This window comes from Amblyomma americanum, chromosome 1 (assembly GCF_052857255.1).
Source record: "Amblyomma americanum isolate KBUSLIRL-KWMA chromosome 1, ASM5285725v1, whole genome shotgun sequence".
Taxonomy (NCBI): Eukaryota; Metazoa; Arthropoda; class Arachnida; order Ixodida; family Ixodidae; genus Amblyomma; species Amblyomma americanum.
Genome location: NC_135497.1, coordinates 477,732,705 through 477,749,967, shown reverse-complemented (window position 1 = coordinate 477,749,967; position 17,263 = coordinate 477,732,705). Strand labels below are relative to the sequence as shown.

General features: G+C 47.7%; 1 protein-coding gene and 1 pseudogene across 1 annotated transcript in view; both read right to left on the bottom strand.

The window, feature by feature from the left end:
• LOC144116059 (uncharacterized) overlaps window positions 1-17,263 on the bottom strand; it is a 430,049-nt gene that overhangs the window by 107,525 nt on the left and 305,261 nt on the right. The window lies entirely within an intron of this gene.
• LOC144119341 (uncharacterized) lies at window positions 6,829-15,730 on the bottom strand (annotated as a pseudogene).

Below are 17,263 nucleotides of genomic sequence, written 5' to 3'. Positions count from 1 at the left end.
TACAAAAGTATGTTGACAGAACAAGCGCTTCATATTAGTGTTAAAATACTTATCGCAATTAACTTTATTGCTGCAAACATCTGTTATAGGGTGAAAAATGCATGCAGCATATTTCACAATCAGGTCTAAAAACAACTGTTACAGTGCCACAGGGAATAGCAAGGAACTAGAGTATTGATGGAGAACAACATATTCATCTCTTTAGGCAGTAAAAATTTTTCGTGAAAATAAGCGAACCGTTCAGAACATGCACGTCAATATAAAAGTTTCATTTACTGTGATATAAAGAGAGGGGGAGTTTGCGGCTCAAGAAAAGGAAAGAAACATTGCGATCGTGACGTGCCACATATTGTTCAGACCTATAGATAAGAGCCAAGAAACTAGGAGACTGCATTACGCAATGTGGAAAGGACATTGGCTGAAGCGCGGCACTTCGCGCGCAAGACAATGCATGTGGCATAACCAATTTTCCTCCCGGTGGCGGCCTCCCACACCGTCGTTGCTTCGTGTATCATCCGTCCCGCGCCCATCCGCAACTTCCGTTTCCTATCACCTGCAGCTCTCCCAACCTTTCCTTTTATGGCCCGTGCGCTTTCCCGCGGCGGCCCATGATTGGCGAAAGACTGGCTTCTCACAGCTCATGAGCATTGCGGTTGATGTGGACACATTTAGGACCAGAAGAAAAGGAAGAACACAAACGCCCACGCTACGTTGCTTCTGAAAATCACGCGAGATACGTTTTGAGGATGTGATGAAAACACTGTTGTATTCGCGCAAACACGGTACGCATGCACGCAGGCTCACTTCCTGATTTCAGGACAAATGCGTGCAATACTTTACCTCAGTGTGACTGCAAGCCTTTCTCCTGGAGAGATGGGCCTCCTATGCGTTGATGGGTGCAGAGGATTCTCTCGTAGATGAGGCCCAATAGCTTGTCAAATGAAGCCTTCGTCATCCTGCACTCAATAAATGAACGGAAACTCTGCATGACAACACACTTTGGATACTCACAAAAAGCTGCTTACAAAACAACCGAGAAGGAGCACGCGTTATATGTATCTGCGTTTTATTTACCTGAAATACTTAAAATGGTATTCCGGATCACTGTGTCGTAGCTCCTGCACGAGGTGATGGTACTCCCCATACCACGGACGTTGGTCGAATATTTTTCTCATGTAGAGTGATCGCCTCCTCTTGCGGCGGAGGCGATGCAACAGCAACGCGATAATAATATTTCTTCGCGCTGGGTATGTCCACGCCATCTTCAAGAAGGGAGCCAGCAACTACCACGGCCGAGCTCTAGTAGCGGATGGATGGATGGATACGGCTGAACCCTTTAAATCAGGCGGTGGCTCAAGCCACCTAGCCATGTATTGTGAAATTTTACTCCTGTCTTGCTTTTAGCCACCAATCGTATAACCTTCACTTGGCTACTTCTAACCTCTTAAAATCCACTTTCCCTTCAGTATCCCTAAACCCCAATGCCATGGTTAAGGCAGCCCCGCTGCTTTCCACTGTAGGGTGAAGCCCTTTACAGAAAAGTATCAAGTATTCAGCCGTTTCCTCCTCCTCTCCGCACGCAATGCACAAAGTGTCTATCTCATGGTACCTGACTCTATACGTCTTAGTCCGCAAAACTCCAGTCCTGGCCTCAAACAACAAAGAGCTTCCCCTACTATTATCATAGATATTTTCTTTGACAATTTCCTGTTTAAAGGTCCGGTATGTTCCCAGTGTAGATTTCGTCAGCATCCCTGTTTTCCACAGAGCTCTCTCTGTTTCTTTAACCTTTTTATTAACCGATAATTGCTGATTTGCCCCCTTACTGCTGTCCAGATGTTTGCTTGTAAATTTTCTAGTTCGCTTTCTCCATTTCGTGTCAACGTTCTTTATATACAGGTATCTGAAAACTTTCCTAGCCCACTGCTTTTCCTCCATTTTTCTCAATCGTTCCTCAAATGCTATCTTACTGCTAGCCTCTCTGCTCTCGAAAGACGCCCATCCCATATCACCCTGTACCCCCTGATTTGGTGTATTGCCATGTGCTCCCAAAGCTAACCTCCCTACTCCCCGTTGTTTAATTTCTAGCCTTGCTTGAACATCTGGCCTCATACACAGGACCACATTACCGAAGGTCAGGCTAGGGACCATAACCCCTTTCCAGATCCCTCTTACCACCTCATACCTATTGTAATTGCAAAGTGCCCTATTTTTCATGACAGCTGCATTCCTACTAGCTTTATTCATTACATATTTTTCATGCTGTGTCATATATCAGCACTGTTATTTATCCAAACCCCAAGTTACTTGTATTCATTCACTTCTTTAAGCACGAACTCCTGTATTCTATGCTCGCCGCCCTCTTCATTAAATATCATGACTGCAGATTTTTCCTTACTATACTTGAAGCCTAATCTATCTCCCTCTGTACTGCATGTCTAACAACTTCTGCAGGTCTTCCTTGTTGTCAGCCATTATCACTATATCGTCCGCATATATTAGTCCCGGTAATGTCTGTTTAATACATTCCCCTTGCTTGAAAAAAAGAGAGGTTGATAGCGGCGGCGGTGGCGCGCTCCCTGGAGACCGGCCGTGGCACTACTGGGATTGTTTCGCGAGTTTCGCGGCAGGCGGCTTGTTGGATGCTCTGCGCATGCGCTGCGCAAGCCACGCGCCCGCACCCGTCCGAGTGTAGGAGGACCGGTTTTGCGCATGGCGCAGCGTCGCCGACTTGTATCCGACCTCAGCCAGCGCTCGCCTGCGCGCCGAAAGCGTCGGAGTATAAGTTCACCTTAGGCGCGGTTATGCTCCGACGTAACGCGCGCGTGCGTGCGCGCGCGGCACGGCGACGTCACGTCGGCAAAACACGACCGTCTACACCCAAGTGGCGCCTCACCGCCGCCGTGTTCGGCGGCTTCCAGTGCGGTCCGACGCCTCCCGACGCCGAATGCAGCAGGCTGCATTTCGCTCGGGCCGCGCCGGCCGCCGCCGGCCGACCGGACCGGTTCCTCCTTTCGTCGGGGCACAGCCGGTCTCGAGGATGGGCAGCGCTGTTTGCGAATCCACGCCAGAGGGCAGGTCGGACGTTCTTCGCATGCACATCTCCAGAAGCAGGGCCTGCGTCGCTTCGGAGCAGTCGGACTGTTGTAGGCGGGCTAATTTGCGCCTGACGTGGCGTTGCCGAATTAACGTGGCCGACCGCCACCGGCGCTCGCCCGCGCGCCGAGGACATCGGAATATATTGGCGCCTTAATGGTAACAATAATCAAAAGACCCGAATCTGCGACGATACGTCGAGTATTTCGAGCAAGTTAGGGTAATAGCGAGACGCAGTTGAGCTCCTGAATCAAGAAAAGTTCGCCTCACGCAGGCTATTTGCGGCGGTAAAGCGCTCACAGCTGTCTCAGCCGAAGATCTAGAGCCGCTCCGCGTGCTCTGCCGTATCAAGGCAGTGGACTGCGCATTTCGAAAATGCCCGCTCGCTGCAGGGAGCACCTCCATTAGTCAATATCATTAGCGCGACATTGACGCCGTCGGAATGCAAGGCAAGCTGATCAATCAGAGTGTCGCGCCGCTTGGTGACGTGCACATGCGCCTGGCAATTTTCAACTTTTGGCCGGCTCGGCTAGGCGGCACTGACACGCAGCTTTTTCTTTTGCGCCGCGCTTCATTTACTTCTGTCCGCGCCCGTACCCATTAGGAGTGATCGACTGTATTAAAAGATTATTCATACTGTTTCAGTGCTAGTAATCATGCTCATGAAGAGAGCTCAGTCAATTAACAATTTCTACTGGGGCATGATTGCTTTAGGTTACTGAAATTAAACGTTTTAAGGCTGGCTGAAGTCAACAAGTGCCACCTCGGTGTGCTTTACATTTATAAAGTCCTAAAATTGAAGCGTTTGTTAGGAATCTTAACTGAGTGCAAGAAGATGGACACTTGGAGGGGGGGTGCCCCCTCTGAAGAAATGCTGGGGGGCAACCGCCCCCCTCAGCTGTACAGTTCTTATATATATCTTCCAAAAATTTGGCATAAGGCATGCTATGTCCCGTCGCGGCACCTCGGTGTTTGAAGCATTCTGCTATTGATCTGGAGCAGGTTAACTTTCAGCCATGGCGGTCACATTGCGATGGACAAACAGTGCGCGTGTGCTGCGCAATGTGTAGACACGTTCAAGAACCCCGTGGTGTATATCAATACGGAGCCCACTACAACAGTGTCCCTACAAGCACGTGTCTCACATCGGGTCGTTAACGCACACAATTAAGTGAATGTGCTAAGGAGGAAAATTAATGAACATATGATATGGCCATATGATATAGAAGTGGCCTTATAGCTAGTGGTTTGTTCTAAAATATTGTTCTAGATAGGCACTTTGTGTCTATTTGGTGACTGATATGTTTAGGTAGTGAAAGGATTTTTAAAACGAACCAGCATGTGAGCATGGTTCTTAGCTCTGTAAGTGATGGTTCGTTGCTTTCCACATAAAGACTGTTTATCGGGGACGTCCTGTATGCACCGGTGGAAAGATGCAAGCCTAAATTGTGTAGTGGGTCTAGCCGTTTAAGGTACGATTGCCTCGCTGATCCATAAACTATGCGTCCGTAATCTAATGTAGAACGTACTACAGAGCGGTGAATCTGTAAAAGACAAGTCTTATCGGAACCCCAATGTTTTCGTGAAAGTACTTTTAGTATATTCAGAGATTTAGAAGCTTTCTTTTGAGTATGTTTATGTGTGGTAGGAATGTGAGCTTTTTTGTCATACGTCATTCCTAGAAATTCATCTTTAATTGGCAGTGCGACTTCATTTAAATACAGGGAGGGATCAGTGTGAACAGCTACGAACTTTTGCGTAGAAAACTTGAAACCGCTTTTTTCTGCCCATGTTGTTAGTTTATTTACTCTCATCTGTATTTGCCTCTCACACGATGTAACGCTGGAGATCGTCGACGTAGACAGAATGCATGATAGACTTTGGGATTATTTTTGCTATGGAATTTATTTTTACTATAAAAAGCGTGGTGCTTAAAATGCACCCCTGAGGCACGCCTTTCTCTTGAATGAAATTTTTAGGAAGAGTGGCACCCAGGCGTACTTGAAATGAACGGTTGGTCAAAAAGTCACTCAAGCATTTAAGCATTCTACCACGGATTCCGAGGTCTCCCAGGTCCCACAGTATGCCAAACCTCCATGTGGTGCCATATAGCTTTCTCTAAATCGAAAAAGACCCCAAGGCAGTGTTGCTTGTGTATAAATGCTTCTCGGAATATGTTCTCTAGGCGGACTAGATGGTCGGTTGTAGAGCATGCCTTTTTAAACTCACACTGATGGATGTCAAGAAATCACAGGATTCTAATATAAACATTACTCTGTTAAGGACGCTTTCGAAGAATTTGGCAAGTACACTTGTTAGGGCTATAGGTCTGTAATTGCCAGGAGAGGTAGGTACTTTTCCCGGCTTCAACAACGGTACAATAATGGCGTTTTTCCATCCCTCTGGAATCTCCTGGTAACCATATTTTGAATAAAAAATTTCAGAAGCCAGTCTACAGCATGTTCGGACTAGTGGGCAAGCATTTCGTAATAGACTTCATCTGGTCCTGGTGCAGTCTGTTTGCCCGAAGAAAGTACACTGTTAATTTCTTGTAGTGTAAATGGGCTATTATATGCTTCGTGAGCACTGCCCTTTATCGGCAGTCTTTCGTTTTCGGCTGTGTTTTTATAATTTAAAAATGATTCTGTATAGTTATAGGAACTAGATACAGTGGAAAAATGTTCGCCTAATATGTCTGCTTGTTCTTTTATATTTGTCTGTACACCAAGGGCGGTCAGAAAAGGAACTGTGAATGGAGAGTAGCGACCATCCATTTTGTGTACTGCCTACCACATTTTTTCGAAGAGACTTGGCTGTTTATCGAGGAAATGAAACGGTGCCAGGATGATTTTTCGGCATTTCAACGTATGCACCGCGCTTTTGCTCTTGCTTTTTAAAAGTTTATAAGGTTCTCCTGTGTTGAGTATCGGCGAAATATACCCCAGGCTTTATTTTGTTGCTTTTTTGCTTCTTTGCAATCTCGTGTCCACCACATTTTATGGTTGCCTTGTACTATTACTGAAGATATGGGGGATAGCCAAGTGTGCGGCAGAAAGAATGCAATTTGTGAACTTTTCATTCATTTCATTTCCATTAGGATTTTATAACGTGGCTGCTGTTCTAAAAAGCTGCCAGTGTGCTAAATTGATCTTCGAACACCGTGGTTTTTTCTGGGTAACTGATGATAGGGATGACAGGCAGATTTCAACAGGGCTCCCTATGGGTTGTCTAAGACATCCCATTTAAAATCGTTAAAAACTGATGGAGGGCTAAAAGACAAATCTAAAACAATCATTTTTCCCGAACTAGGGACGAAAGAAGAAATGCATGACTTTCCTGCACCTCCCAGAATAAAAAATGTACAAAGACTTCCTGCACTTTGCGGAAGGGAAAAAATAAATGCATAACGTCTGCACCTGGCAGGGAATTAAAAAAATATTCTGCACCTTGTAGAAGGAAAACAAATGCATAATATCTGCACCTGGCAGGGAATTAAAAATATTCTGCACCTTGCAGAAGGAAAACAAATAAATGCATAACGTCTGCATCTGGCAGGAAATTAAAAAAATATTCTTCACCACGCAGATGAAAAAAAGGCAAAAAACGGGTAAAATGAAAGAAAAAGACCCACCGGACAAGTTACTGCGGTGGTAGTACCTGGTTCTGCAGGATAAGCATAATCAAAGCCACCGCAAGCACCACTTGTTCGGTGAGGCGCACCCAATCGGCCCCTTACTGCTCTGCTGCCCGCGCCATCGCTGCTCCAGTTTCTCTCACGGCACCAGTGAGGTCCCTCACTGCCGCCGTGAGGCTGCGGACTTCTGCTGTCTCGCTGTGGTGCTGCACATAAAAGGAGGTTCATTTGCACACTTAACGGACATGGAGGGCTCGTTTTACAATAAAGATGACCTCCCAGAATATGTACTAAGTCCCTCAACACGCTGTCATATAGAAGTCAGGCAGAGGTTTCGAACTGCGAATGTTGATTCATGCAGCTGCTTCTCCTTCACTAAATGTGGTGGGTCCTGTCTGCACATACCTCCAGGAGACGTGTGTGAAACACAACGTCCTCAACATTTCGAGCTTGCAGACGGTCATTGGTCCGCCGGGTCTCCACCAGCAGCTGGCGCATTTCAGCCCGCGTGCTCCTCTGCTGAGTGGGACGGCCCGGCATCACCGCTGGCTGCTCCTGTGTAGCGGTCAAAAGGAGATAGTGAGTGAATGTACACTTGTCATATAGTGGAGCACAATGTGCAATAACCTGACTTTGGTGCAATATCTCAGAGGGCTGTTGACATGCACACTGGGGAGCACTACATAAAAGCATTCATAATCCGCGCTATGACAAAAACAGCATTGCTTCAATGTGCACATTTGTGTAACTATCGCCGACACCACAGTTTCCGTTGTAAGAGAAAAAAAGCTTGCACAAGGTACCAGTGGTGCACATGAAACACACTTCTGTGGGTATTGTAAAGTAATACTCATAGTCTGCTCCTGCAAATGGTATTAACCTTAGGTAGCCTGCGAAATGAATAATGTTGAGCCTGATATTGTAACATCAACTCACAGGCTGTGTCACAAGCCATGTCCTCCTCCTCCAGCTGCTCCTGCCTCTCCTCTCCATCCAGGTGGGGGGGGGTTGCCATTTATGTGAATTCATTCCACAAGATATTACTACTTAGAGGACAGTTTACGCATAGCATGTATTAGCGCAAAACGCACGGTTACAAGGTGCTGAGACCCAAGAAGAAAAACAGCAGTACCAAGAGGGCAAGATAGTACAAGGTACATAACTCGAGGTTGCATTTGTTACCGCAGCATTCGCATCCCTTCCTAACTGAAAGAAAAACCACAATGATGTCAACAATGTACACGATTTGTTAGGTGTACATATCAAATGACTAAAAATTCACTTAGCAGATGGGGAGCGCGCCTCTGCCTGCTGCAGGCCGCTCGTTCCTGGTACCTCCCCCAAGGACACACGGGGCTGGTTCCGCAAGAGGCACAGCGCCCCGCGTTCATGCACGAGTGTCTCGAAGTTCATTCTATGCGTCCACTGCTCACAGTACATGGCCCCGAGGTTGACATTCATTATCCTTCATTAGCCTCCACTATCATTCCCCTTTAATTTTTAGTAACGTCTCCTCGGCTTACCACATACCTGGCTGTAGGAAGAAAACATTGGAGCTGCGACGCCTTGCACGAGGCCTGGCGACTGCAGCTTACACACACGGCCTGGCATCCCCGGCAACCTGCCGCTTCCAGTGCCCCTGCGACAGGATACCGAGAGGCATATTCAAGGGCCATTCGACAGACCGTTGTTGGCAGGCTCACCTTCCCACTGCCAAAACTGCCTCCTCCCTCTTGCACCGGGTACACCATACCTGCCACGTGTGGCGCCAGAGGGGCACACTTTTGACAACGGGGCCCACGGCGTTGAGCAGGTCGGCAAGTTCCCGCCACAGCTCGCGCCTGCGAGCCACCGTGTAGCCCCGGAAAGGGGTGAGGCAGCGTGAGCGAGCACCGGGTGCTGCTCCATAAACTCTACCATCAGTTGGTGCTGTGCCTTGGAGACATGCGTGCTTGACTGGATTCGGTTAACAAACTTGCAAATAACGAGAAATACCTACAGGCATATTTATACCTAGCTTCGACCTAGATAAAAATTCAAAGCGGTATTTAAAGTGGTACCACTTGCAACAAAGTGGTTCCAATTGGGAATCACTTTAATGGAAGTGGTACCAGTTGGCCTACCAAGTGGTTCCACTTAGGAATCACTTGAACCCAAGTGCTCCCATCTGGTCTTCAAAGTGGTTTCACCTGAAAACCAGTTTTGAGATTTTGTGCCAGTTTGTGCACCAAGTGGTTCCACTTGCCCCTCAAGTGGTCAATTGGAAACCACTTCGGCCCAAGTGATTCCACTAGCCCCTTAAGTGGTCCTAGTCAGAAAACCACTTTGGGTCAAGTAGTCAAGATTTCTTTTAGTAATATTGCACATCCAGGCTCATGTTAAGTTCACGAGGCAACTTGACTGAGGGAGATCCACTGTCACTTAACAAAAAAACAAGGGCTTGGGGGATCGGTCGTTGAATGGGTAAGTGCTAGAAGCACCTGAAGCGAAAGAATCACTCTGCAGATCCAGACTTTAGAAGTAAAATCCACACCCCTGCAGACTTCTATGTCAATCTGGATCAGCGTTGACACAGCTGTGCTGCGGTGTGTGTCGGCACAGCCGATAATGCATGTCACACTAGAAGTTAGTGGTGGCTCTGCACATTCACATCATAGAGCCAGTATCAGTCTATTCCTGCAGACCAATAGTGTGTTGTTTATGTATTCTAAAAAAGTCATTCAGAGGTTAGTATAAAACTGCAGGCTAGGTGAAAATATCAAGTGGTCCCACTTGCTTTCAAGTGGTGCCACTTCAAAGCAAGTGGTTTTACAAGTGGTCCCACTTGCTTTCAAGCGGTGCCACTTCAAAGCATGGGGTTTTACAATTGGTCCCACTTGCTTTCAAGTGGTTTTATTTCAAGGGAAGTGGTTTTACAAGTGGTCTCACTTGCTTTCAAGAGGTGCCACTTCAAGGCAAGTGGTTCTACAAGTGGTCTCACTTGCTTTCAAGTGGTGCCACTTCAAAGCAAATGGTTTCACAAATGGTCCCACTTGCTTTCAAGTGGTACCACCAGACTGCAAGTGGCCACAGCTGGGCCACAATCCATATGAACATATGCATATTCGGCAAACAAGGCAAGACTAAAACGATTCTTAAAATGAGAACTATCAACAGCTAGCCAACTTAATGCATTCATCATTTGCTAAGTCACTGCGGTCGAAATTATATGAAATAACTGCGTTCAATCGGCAGGCGCCGCTGGCCCTAGTACGAAAGTGTTAGAAGTGAAGTATATATATATATATATATATATATATATATATATATATATATATATATATATATATATATATATATATATGGAAGCCGTAGTGTGTACTGTACGGGGTCAAGCGTTGGCAGCGACGGCTGCAAAACGGAACTTTATTTAACTTACACATTCTACACAAAATGTATCCTTTACAATTCAGGGACACATGCCCGTGGTGCGGGGCAACCACCACGCTATACCTTATCACCAGGGAGTGCGAACGCAACTACGCATTCCACCAACACAAAACCCCGAGTGCTGAGCAATGGGACAGCCGACTCACCAGCTGCAAGCTCACTGCCCAAAGGGCACTAGTGCAGCACGCAAGCGAAGCAGCTAGGCTCGGTGGAGCCCTGGAATAGGGGCCCAACCTTGCTGAAAGAGTTTAAGCATCGACAGCTATGAAGACGAAGACCGAACCGCCAATCTCTTAAGAGACCTCATTAAAGTTTTTCTCTCTCTCTCTCTGCACATGGATGTACACATGAGCTAATTCTTCTAGTGTATATGTAAAGTATGTTATGTTTCTTGTGCGCGATGTATACTTGTATGTGTGTGTGTCGGTTTCCATGACTGCATACGCAGTTCATCTGTGAAAACATAAGGGTATCAAGGCTGAGCATTGCCCTGCAGTCCTCACATATGCTTTTCTTTTGTCCCTTAAAAATGATTTAAAACCAATTGCAAAACCCTGTGATGACCCCCCATAATGCGCAGGTCCACACGGGACGGAGAGGCAATGAGACACTGTATGGCTCAGTTTAAACAAACCGATATATTCAATAATTACACATGATTATGATTATACATCAGAGGCTGGGGCGACCGAGCTTACGTGCCGACGACTTCATGGAGACGATGGAGGGGCTCCGGAGTTGAGCTCGAGAGGTTGCTGGCAGAAGCTGCACGCCGTCGGGCTTCGGCGCTGAAGGCCCCCTTGGCGAACGATGTCGTCCTGAGCGTTCCTTCTTCGGTACTCCTTGTCGATTTTTATATCCTCTTATCCCCACACTCCCTAGGGTGAGGACGCCCACGCCGGAGTGGAAGGGGGGCCTAGGGCTTTCACTTCGGCGCACAAACACCCCACCGCACTTATGGTCTCGCCCCCCTCACGTGTTGAGTCCGAGGGACAGAAGGTTGTCTTCGAGGTAGCGCTTAGCGTCCGCTGTGGTAAGGCGCGCTCTGGCCCGCTGTTGGTTCCCGCGGGTCACCGGCCTCCGTTCTCCATCAAATGACACTCGCCCCTCAAGGCCGGAGCGCGAGGTCACTAAAAGGCCGGGAAAGTGGTCCCTTGTCCTGCGATGTGCTCGGGAGGGTTGATTGATGAGGCCCGCCGTCTTGCCACGGGGCCAGGCCCGCCGAAACGAGGCCGCCCTGGAACGGCCACGGCAATTGGGGAAGATAACGCCCGTTTCCCAGCGGCGGCGGCGGCGGCGGCGGCGGCGTTCGACTCGTGCCGACACTATAGAAAGGGGGTCCGGTTGGGCTTAAACCCCTTCGTTCTGGTCGTCACTCTCAACGAGTATGGCTCGGTAATTGATGATGCCGCTGTCATCTGGGTCGTCTCCGTGCGGTCCACGGCGGCAGGCCCAAAAGCAATCTTACTCAAGTTGCTTGCAGCCATATACAGTAGAAACATGAAAGGGGGTCCGGTTGAGCTTTCGCCGCCACTGGGGGCTCCGTCTACGCCGCGCCGTCGAACGCGGAACCTCGTAGCACACACAAGGAACGTCACACTCGCTCACCCTCCAGAAGAATGTTCTCCGAACATTTGAGTCCATGCAGCTCCCCTTGTCTTTCTTAATCGCCTCGCACAGTGCGTCCGACAAAACACTTTTCGCTGCACTCAACACCACTGCACAACACCATATGCCTCCGCTGTCATAACTGGCGTCTCCAGGGGCAGCACTGATCTTCTTTTACACATAAACATGAAACTCAGCGCCCACGCCTCTCCTTTCTAGTCCAAACTGGACGAAATAAATTTACCACAGTTACAAAGGAGCTCCCACTTCTAGCACGATCACGGCGCAGACAAAAATATAGATAACGAAAGGAAGTAGGGCAGGTTCTGCATGCGGTCCGCATGCTCTCCTGTGAAGGTGTTACTTAATGACAGAAAGGTTTAACTACCAACTCCGATAACTTAACACATAAGCACATAGCAGTGTTATGAGCTGCGGCATTACACAATTCTAACCAGTTCACAACTCCGCTCTGTTTACGCCATTAGTCCGAGTTAGCTTTCCGATTTCGCAGCGGATATCGGCCTTCATGAGTCATACTAAGTAAGTCTGTCACCCTTTGTCTGCTTTGGGACTCGCGAGGGCTCGTGGCAGGAGCCTCTCCTGGCGTTATCTGCGCGGCAACCTCGCGCGCTTCTTCTTCTAGCAATGCATGAAGTAAATCCGGTGGCATTCCGGCCGTCACCTCTGCCGCCTGCCGAACAAATGCAGGAGAGGGCGTTTCTCGCGAACTATCTAAGCGCTCCGCTTCACTTCTGTCCCCATCAAAATCCGCGCTTTCCTTTTCATCATTTCGTGAATACTGAACCGGTGCCGACTTGAGGCGATTTGCGTGTATCCTTATCAAGCGCAGGTTCACGTCTCGGACTCTGAAGTTTACCGGAGAAAGCTTCTCGACAACCTCGCACGGTCCTCTCCACTTCGTCTGGAACTTACGAGCTAGCCCAATCTGCCTTTGGCAGTTTTCAATGTACACGCTGTCCCCCACATCAAACGGCACGTCTCTAGCACTGCGATCGTGCACCTCCTTCCTGCGCTTCGCCGCTTTCTTTAAGGCCTCCTTTGCGATGTCCCTCCCCTACCATCTGTCCGGTGTCACGGAACCTCTGTACCCGCACGTGACGTGGTTCACTGTCGAAATGCTCAAACGCGAGCTTCTTAAATTCCGCAAATGATTTTGTGAATTTTAATTTTTCGTCTCGCCATGCAAAATCATGAGCAGCTCCTGCCATCTTACACCTCGCCATTCCCAGCATTTGAGCATCAGACCATCCCCCATTTTCCCAATCTCTTCTAGCATGGAAAAGAAATCGCAGATTGGAACCCCTGTCTTATCTCCTGTAAACGTCGGAATGATGCTTCCTAATGCCAGCATGCTTGCTCCGAGCGACGGCTGTGGAGTGGGAGCTCCCTCAGATACAGACATTTTTTTTCAAGCCCTCCGGTGCCTCAAGCCTCTCAAATGGGGGTAAAAGTCCCACAATCAGTCCCGTGATTCCCTTTTGATTACAATTTTGAAGTCATGAATGCCGCAGCATTGAGAGGACATTTGCTTTTGAGACCCCACTTCTGGCACCAGTGTGATGACCCCCCATAATGAGCAGGTCCACACGGGACGGAGAGGCAACGAGACACTGTATGGCTCAGTTTATACAAACAGATATATTCAATAATTACACATGATTATGATTATACATCAGAGGCTGGGGCGTCCGAGCTTACGTGCCGACGACTTCATGGAGACGATGGAGGGGCTCCGGAGTTGAGCTCGAGCGGTTGCTGGCAGAAGCTGCACGCCGTCGGGCTTCAGCGCTGAAGGCTCCCTTGGCGAACGATGTCGTCCTGAGCGTTCCTTCTTCGGTACTCCTTGTCGATTTTTATGTCCTCTTATCCCCACACTCCCTAGGGTGAGGACGCCCACGCCGGAGTGGGGGGGGGGGCTAGGGCTTTCACTTCGGCGCACAAACACCCCACCGCACTTATGTTCTCGCCCCCCTCACGTGTTGAGTCCGAGGGAAAGAAGGTTGTCTTCGAGGTAGCGCATAGCGTCCGCTGTGGTAAGGCGCGCTCTGACCCGCTGTCGGTTCCCGCGGGTCACCGGCCTCCGTTCTCCATCAAATGACACTCGCCCCTCAAGGCCGGAACGCGAGGTCACTAAAAGGCCGGGAAAGTGGTCCCTTGTCCTGGGATGTGCTCGGGAGGGTTGATTGATGAGGCCCGCCGTCTTGCCACGGGGCCAGGCCCGCCGAAACGAGGCCGCCCTGGAACGGCCACGGCAATTGGGGAAGATAACGCCCGTCTCCCAGCGGCGGCGGCGGCGGCGGCGGCGTTCGACTCGTGCCGACACTATGGAAAGGGGTCCGGTTGGGCTTAAACCCCTTCGTTCTGGTCGTCACTCTCAACGAGTATGGCTCGGTAATTGATGATGCCGCTGTCATCTGGGTCGTCTCCGTGCGGTCCACGGCGGCAGGCCCAAAAGCAATCTCACTCAAGTTGCTTGCAGCCATATACAGTAAAAACATGAAAGGGGGTCCGGTTTTGCTTTCGCCGCCACTGGGGGCTCCGTCTACGCCGCGCCGTCGAACGCGGAACCTCGTAGCACACACAAAGAACGTCACAACCCAGTTGGAACCAACTGAAATATCCTGCTGCTTCTAACTGAAATTTCCAATGATTTTTTGGACCTGTTATTAATTACCAAATGGTACCTTTTTTAAAGTGGTCCCACTTGCTCAAATGGTTCATTTCAAACTGGTTTATGGAACAGGTACCACTTGCATGTGGAACCACTTGCTCAAATGGTACCAGTTCCATAAACCACTTTGAAGTGAGCCCACTTTGAATTTTCGGTGGTATCAAGCTTTAGGTTTCCCTTTGATACCTCACGGAAAGTTAAAATGTCTACGTTTTGCTGGGGGAAATGGACATCAGTTTGTATGAAGTTCGAATGTAACCATCGCCGTGAAACACATCCTTCATCAAAAAGCTCTTCATTTTGTTTTGCTCTTACTGCAAAAATGTTAATACATGGCAACCCATACTGTCTGTGAAATGTGTATGTGCACACTGTCATGCTGTTGGTAACCGTATACCATTCAGCATCTATATGGACCAAATGTTGGTCATTGAATATCGCACACTCTCCAGGTTCTTTATTGAACATTTCATACTGTTTGCACACCTGTTCTGTTGCATATTCGGTGCATTGTGCTGACACCTGCATATGAAATTTGTTAGCCTTGCGAGCGTCAATTACAAATTTAGTTTCTTTAAATTGAGCCAGACTGACTAAAAAGGCATCGTGCTTTATGTAATTTATCAGATCTTTCACAGCATCCACTAAATGCATTTCATGCCTCAGGAATTTCTTCAACCTCTCGTTATGGCTCTCCATTCTGTTGCTTGTATTATTTCCTAAACTTTACAAATTACACCGATAGGCGTGAACCCACATACTTTTACAGCTATGCCAGTTTCTATATTAATATGCACCAAGAGTTTTGTCGTCTTTCAGTGCGATGTTCAGATTGAGCAGCTCTTCTTTGTATATGTCAACATCTCGAGCAAAAACTAATTTGGTAATTGTTTCACACTGCTCTTATCAAAGGCGTTTGAACTGTGCTGGGCAATTTTATTATGCAGATACTTCAAAGCATCCCAACAACAGAACAATATTTTTCACTGAGGCAAGATCTCAGTGATTATGTTCATTTCGATGAAATCTTTATACATTACTGCAACCTTGTATTTTTGCTTAATAACTGGGTTTAGCTCTAAAAAAATATCCAAGAACAATTTTAGAATTTCAGTTGTCTCTCGCTGAACAAATGCATAACATATGATTCTGCCATGACTTCTTCCATCCTCACAAAACACTGAGTGCAAGACATACCCTTCTCTATTTACTTTATAAGTACCATCAAATAATAATACCTCTTAGTAGTTTTCTGCTAACTGACTCATAAGCTTTGACAGGAGAAAAATGAACAAGTCACCATTAGTACTGTTTCAACATTTGTCTTCCACCCCAATTCATTAGAAAGAAGCTTCTCTAATTCTTGCAACAAAAGCTGACCATGATGTGTAGTGTTTTCTATTTTACCAACTGCCCCATGCTTCAGGCTTCTGATGTCCTGAGAGGTTATCAGTTTTCCTGCATTCCTGAGGACAACTTCCTTGATGTATTTTGGGTTTGCATTGCAAGAAATCAGATCTGCGATATCGTTCTTTTCAAAAGACGTTAAACAATGGTTTTGTGAGTACCACATAAAAATCTCTGGATTTGTTTTGTGGTTGTGATCCTGTTTTCTACTTGTTATTTTATAGAATGGGTTTGGAGAATGTTGAAGAACAAGTTGTAGTTTTACCTGGCAGCCTGATCCATTATAATGTTGCTGCAGTCGGAAGCAGTTCACCTTCACAATGGGTTGACACGCATGAGAACAAATGAAAGAAATGCGTATGTATGGAAATTTTCCTTCACTTTCATCTTTATCAACATCAAATGGGTTTTTATCGGAGCTTAAAATGCGCATTGGTTGAAATCTTCTATTTTTCCACTCCTCAAAGCTGACCTTGAATTCTCTGTATGTTTTAAATGTGGTGCATATAGACAGGTTTACACCTCCTCCTCCAATTTGGCCCACTGACGAAGTGTGTAACTGTTCACTTTCTTTTCGTTACAACTCAATGGCAGGCTACTCTGTTCACGGTGGCGGCTAATGCTGCTGTCTCTGCCTCAGCCACATCTGGAACTCCTGAATTCAGGTTTAACCTAACTTGTGCCATATTTTCACATTCAGTACAAACCTCCCCAGCACCTGAGTCCTTAAGTGTCCTAATGTGCTGGGCAACCTCAGGTGGCTGTGTGCATTTATGAGCGGCCCTTTTGTACTTCTTCTGGCTGAACCACACACCGCCAAATAGTGCAGGGACACGTACACGGCGCTTTTTCTTTGATTGCTTGCTGCAAGCATATGCCCTGCCCCCACCACACCTGTTTTCTCCATTTCTCTGGGCTGCACAGCGCCCTTCTGTGCTGGCATAATACTTCTCCTCCTTGAAGCTTTCAAGACTAACCCTGGGGGTACTATTGTGTCTCTGCAAAGTGTTGTTACTCCATTTTAAGTTCTCAACATCTAAATGTAAGTTCGCTGTCTGGCATGCCATGCTGCACTGCCTTGATGGCTGCACGTGCTGCCTCGTTCAGACTCCCTGTAGCCATCGTTCTGAACAAGACTGGGACGCTGCAATAAGCCAGTGGACACAATACGACAGCCCTTGTGGTACACGCGCACGTGTGGTACACGCAACAAGTGCTGTAGCACGAGCGCAACGTTTTTGAACCGATGGCCGCCGCTTACCACTACCAGTGCATGGTTTGGCACATGGCCCACCATTTGTCTCCCGTGGAAGAGACCCTGCTTTTTCCGCACTGCCGCCCACAGTCGCTGCCCACGTCTTGGTGGGACTTAGTGTAGTAGTAACCACATTATC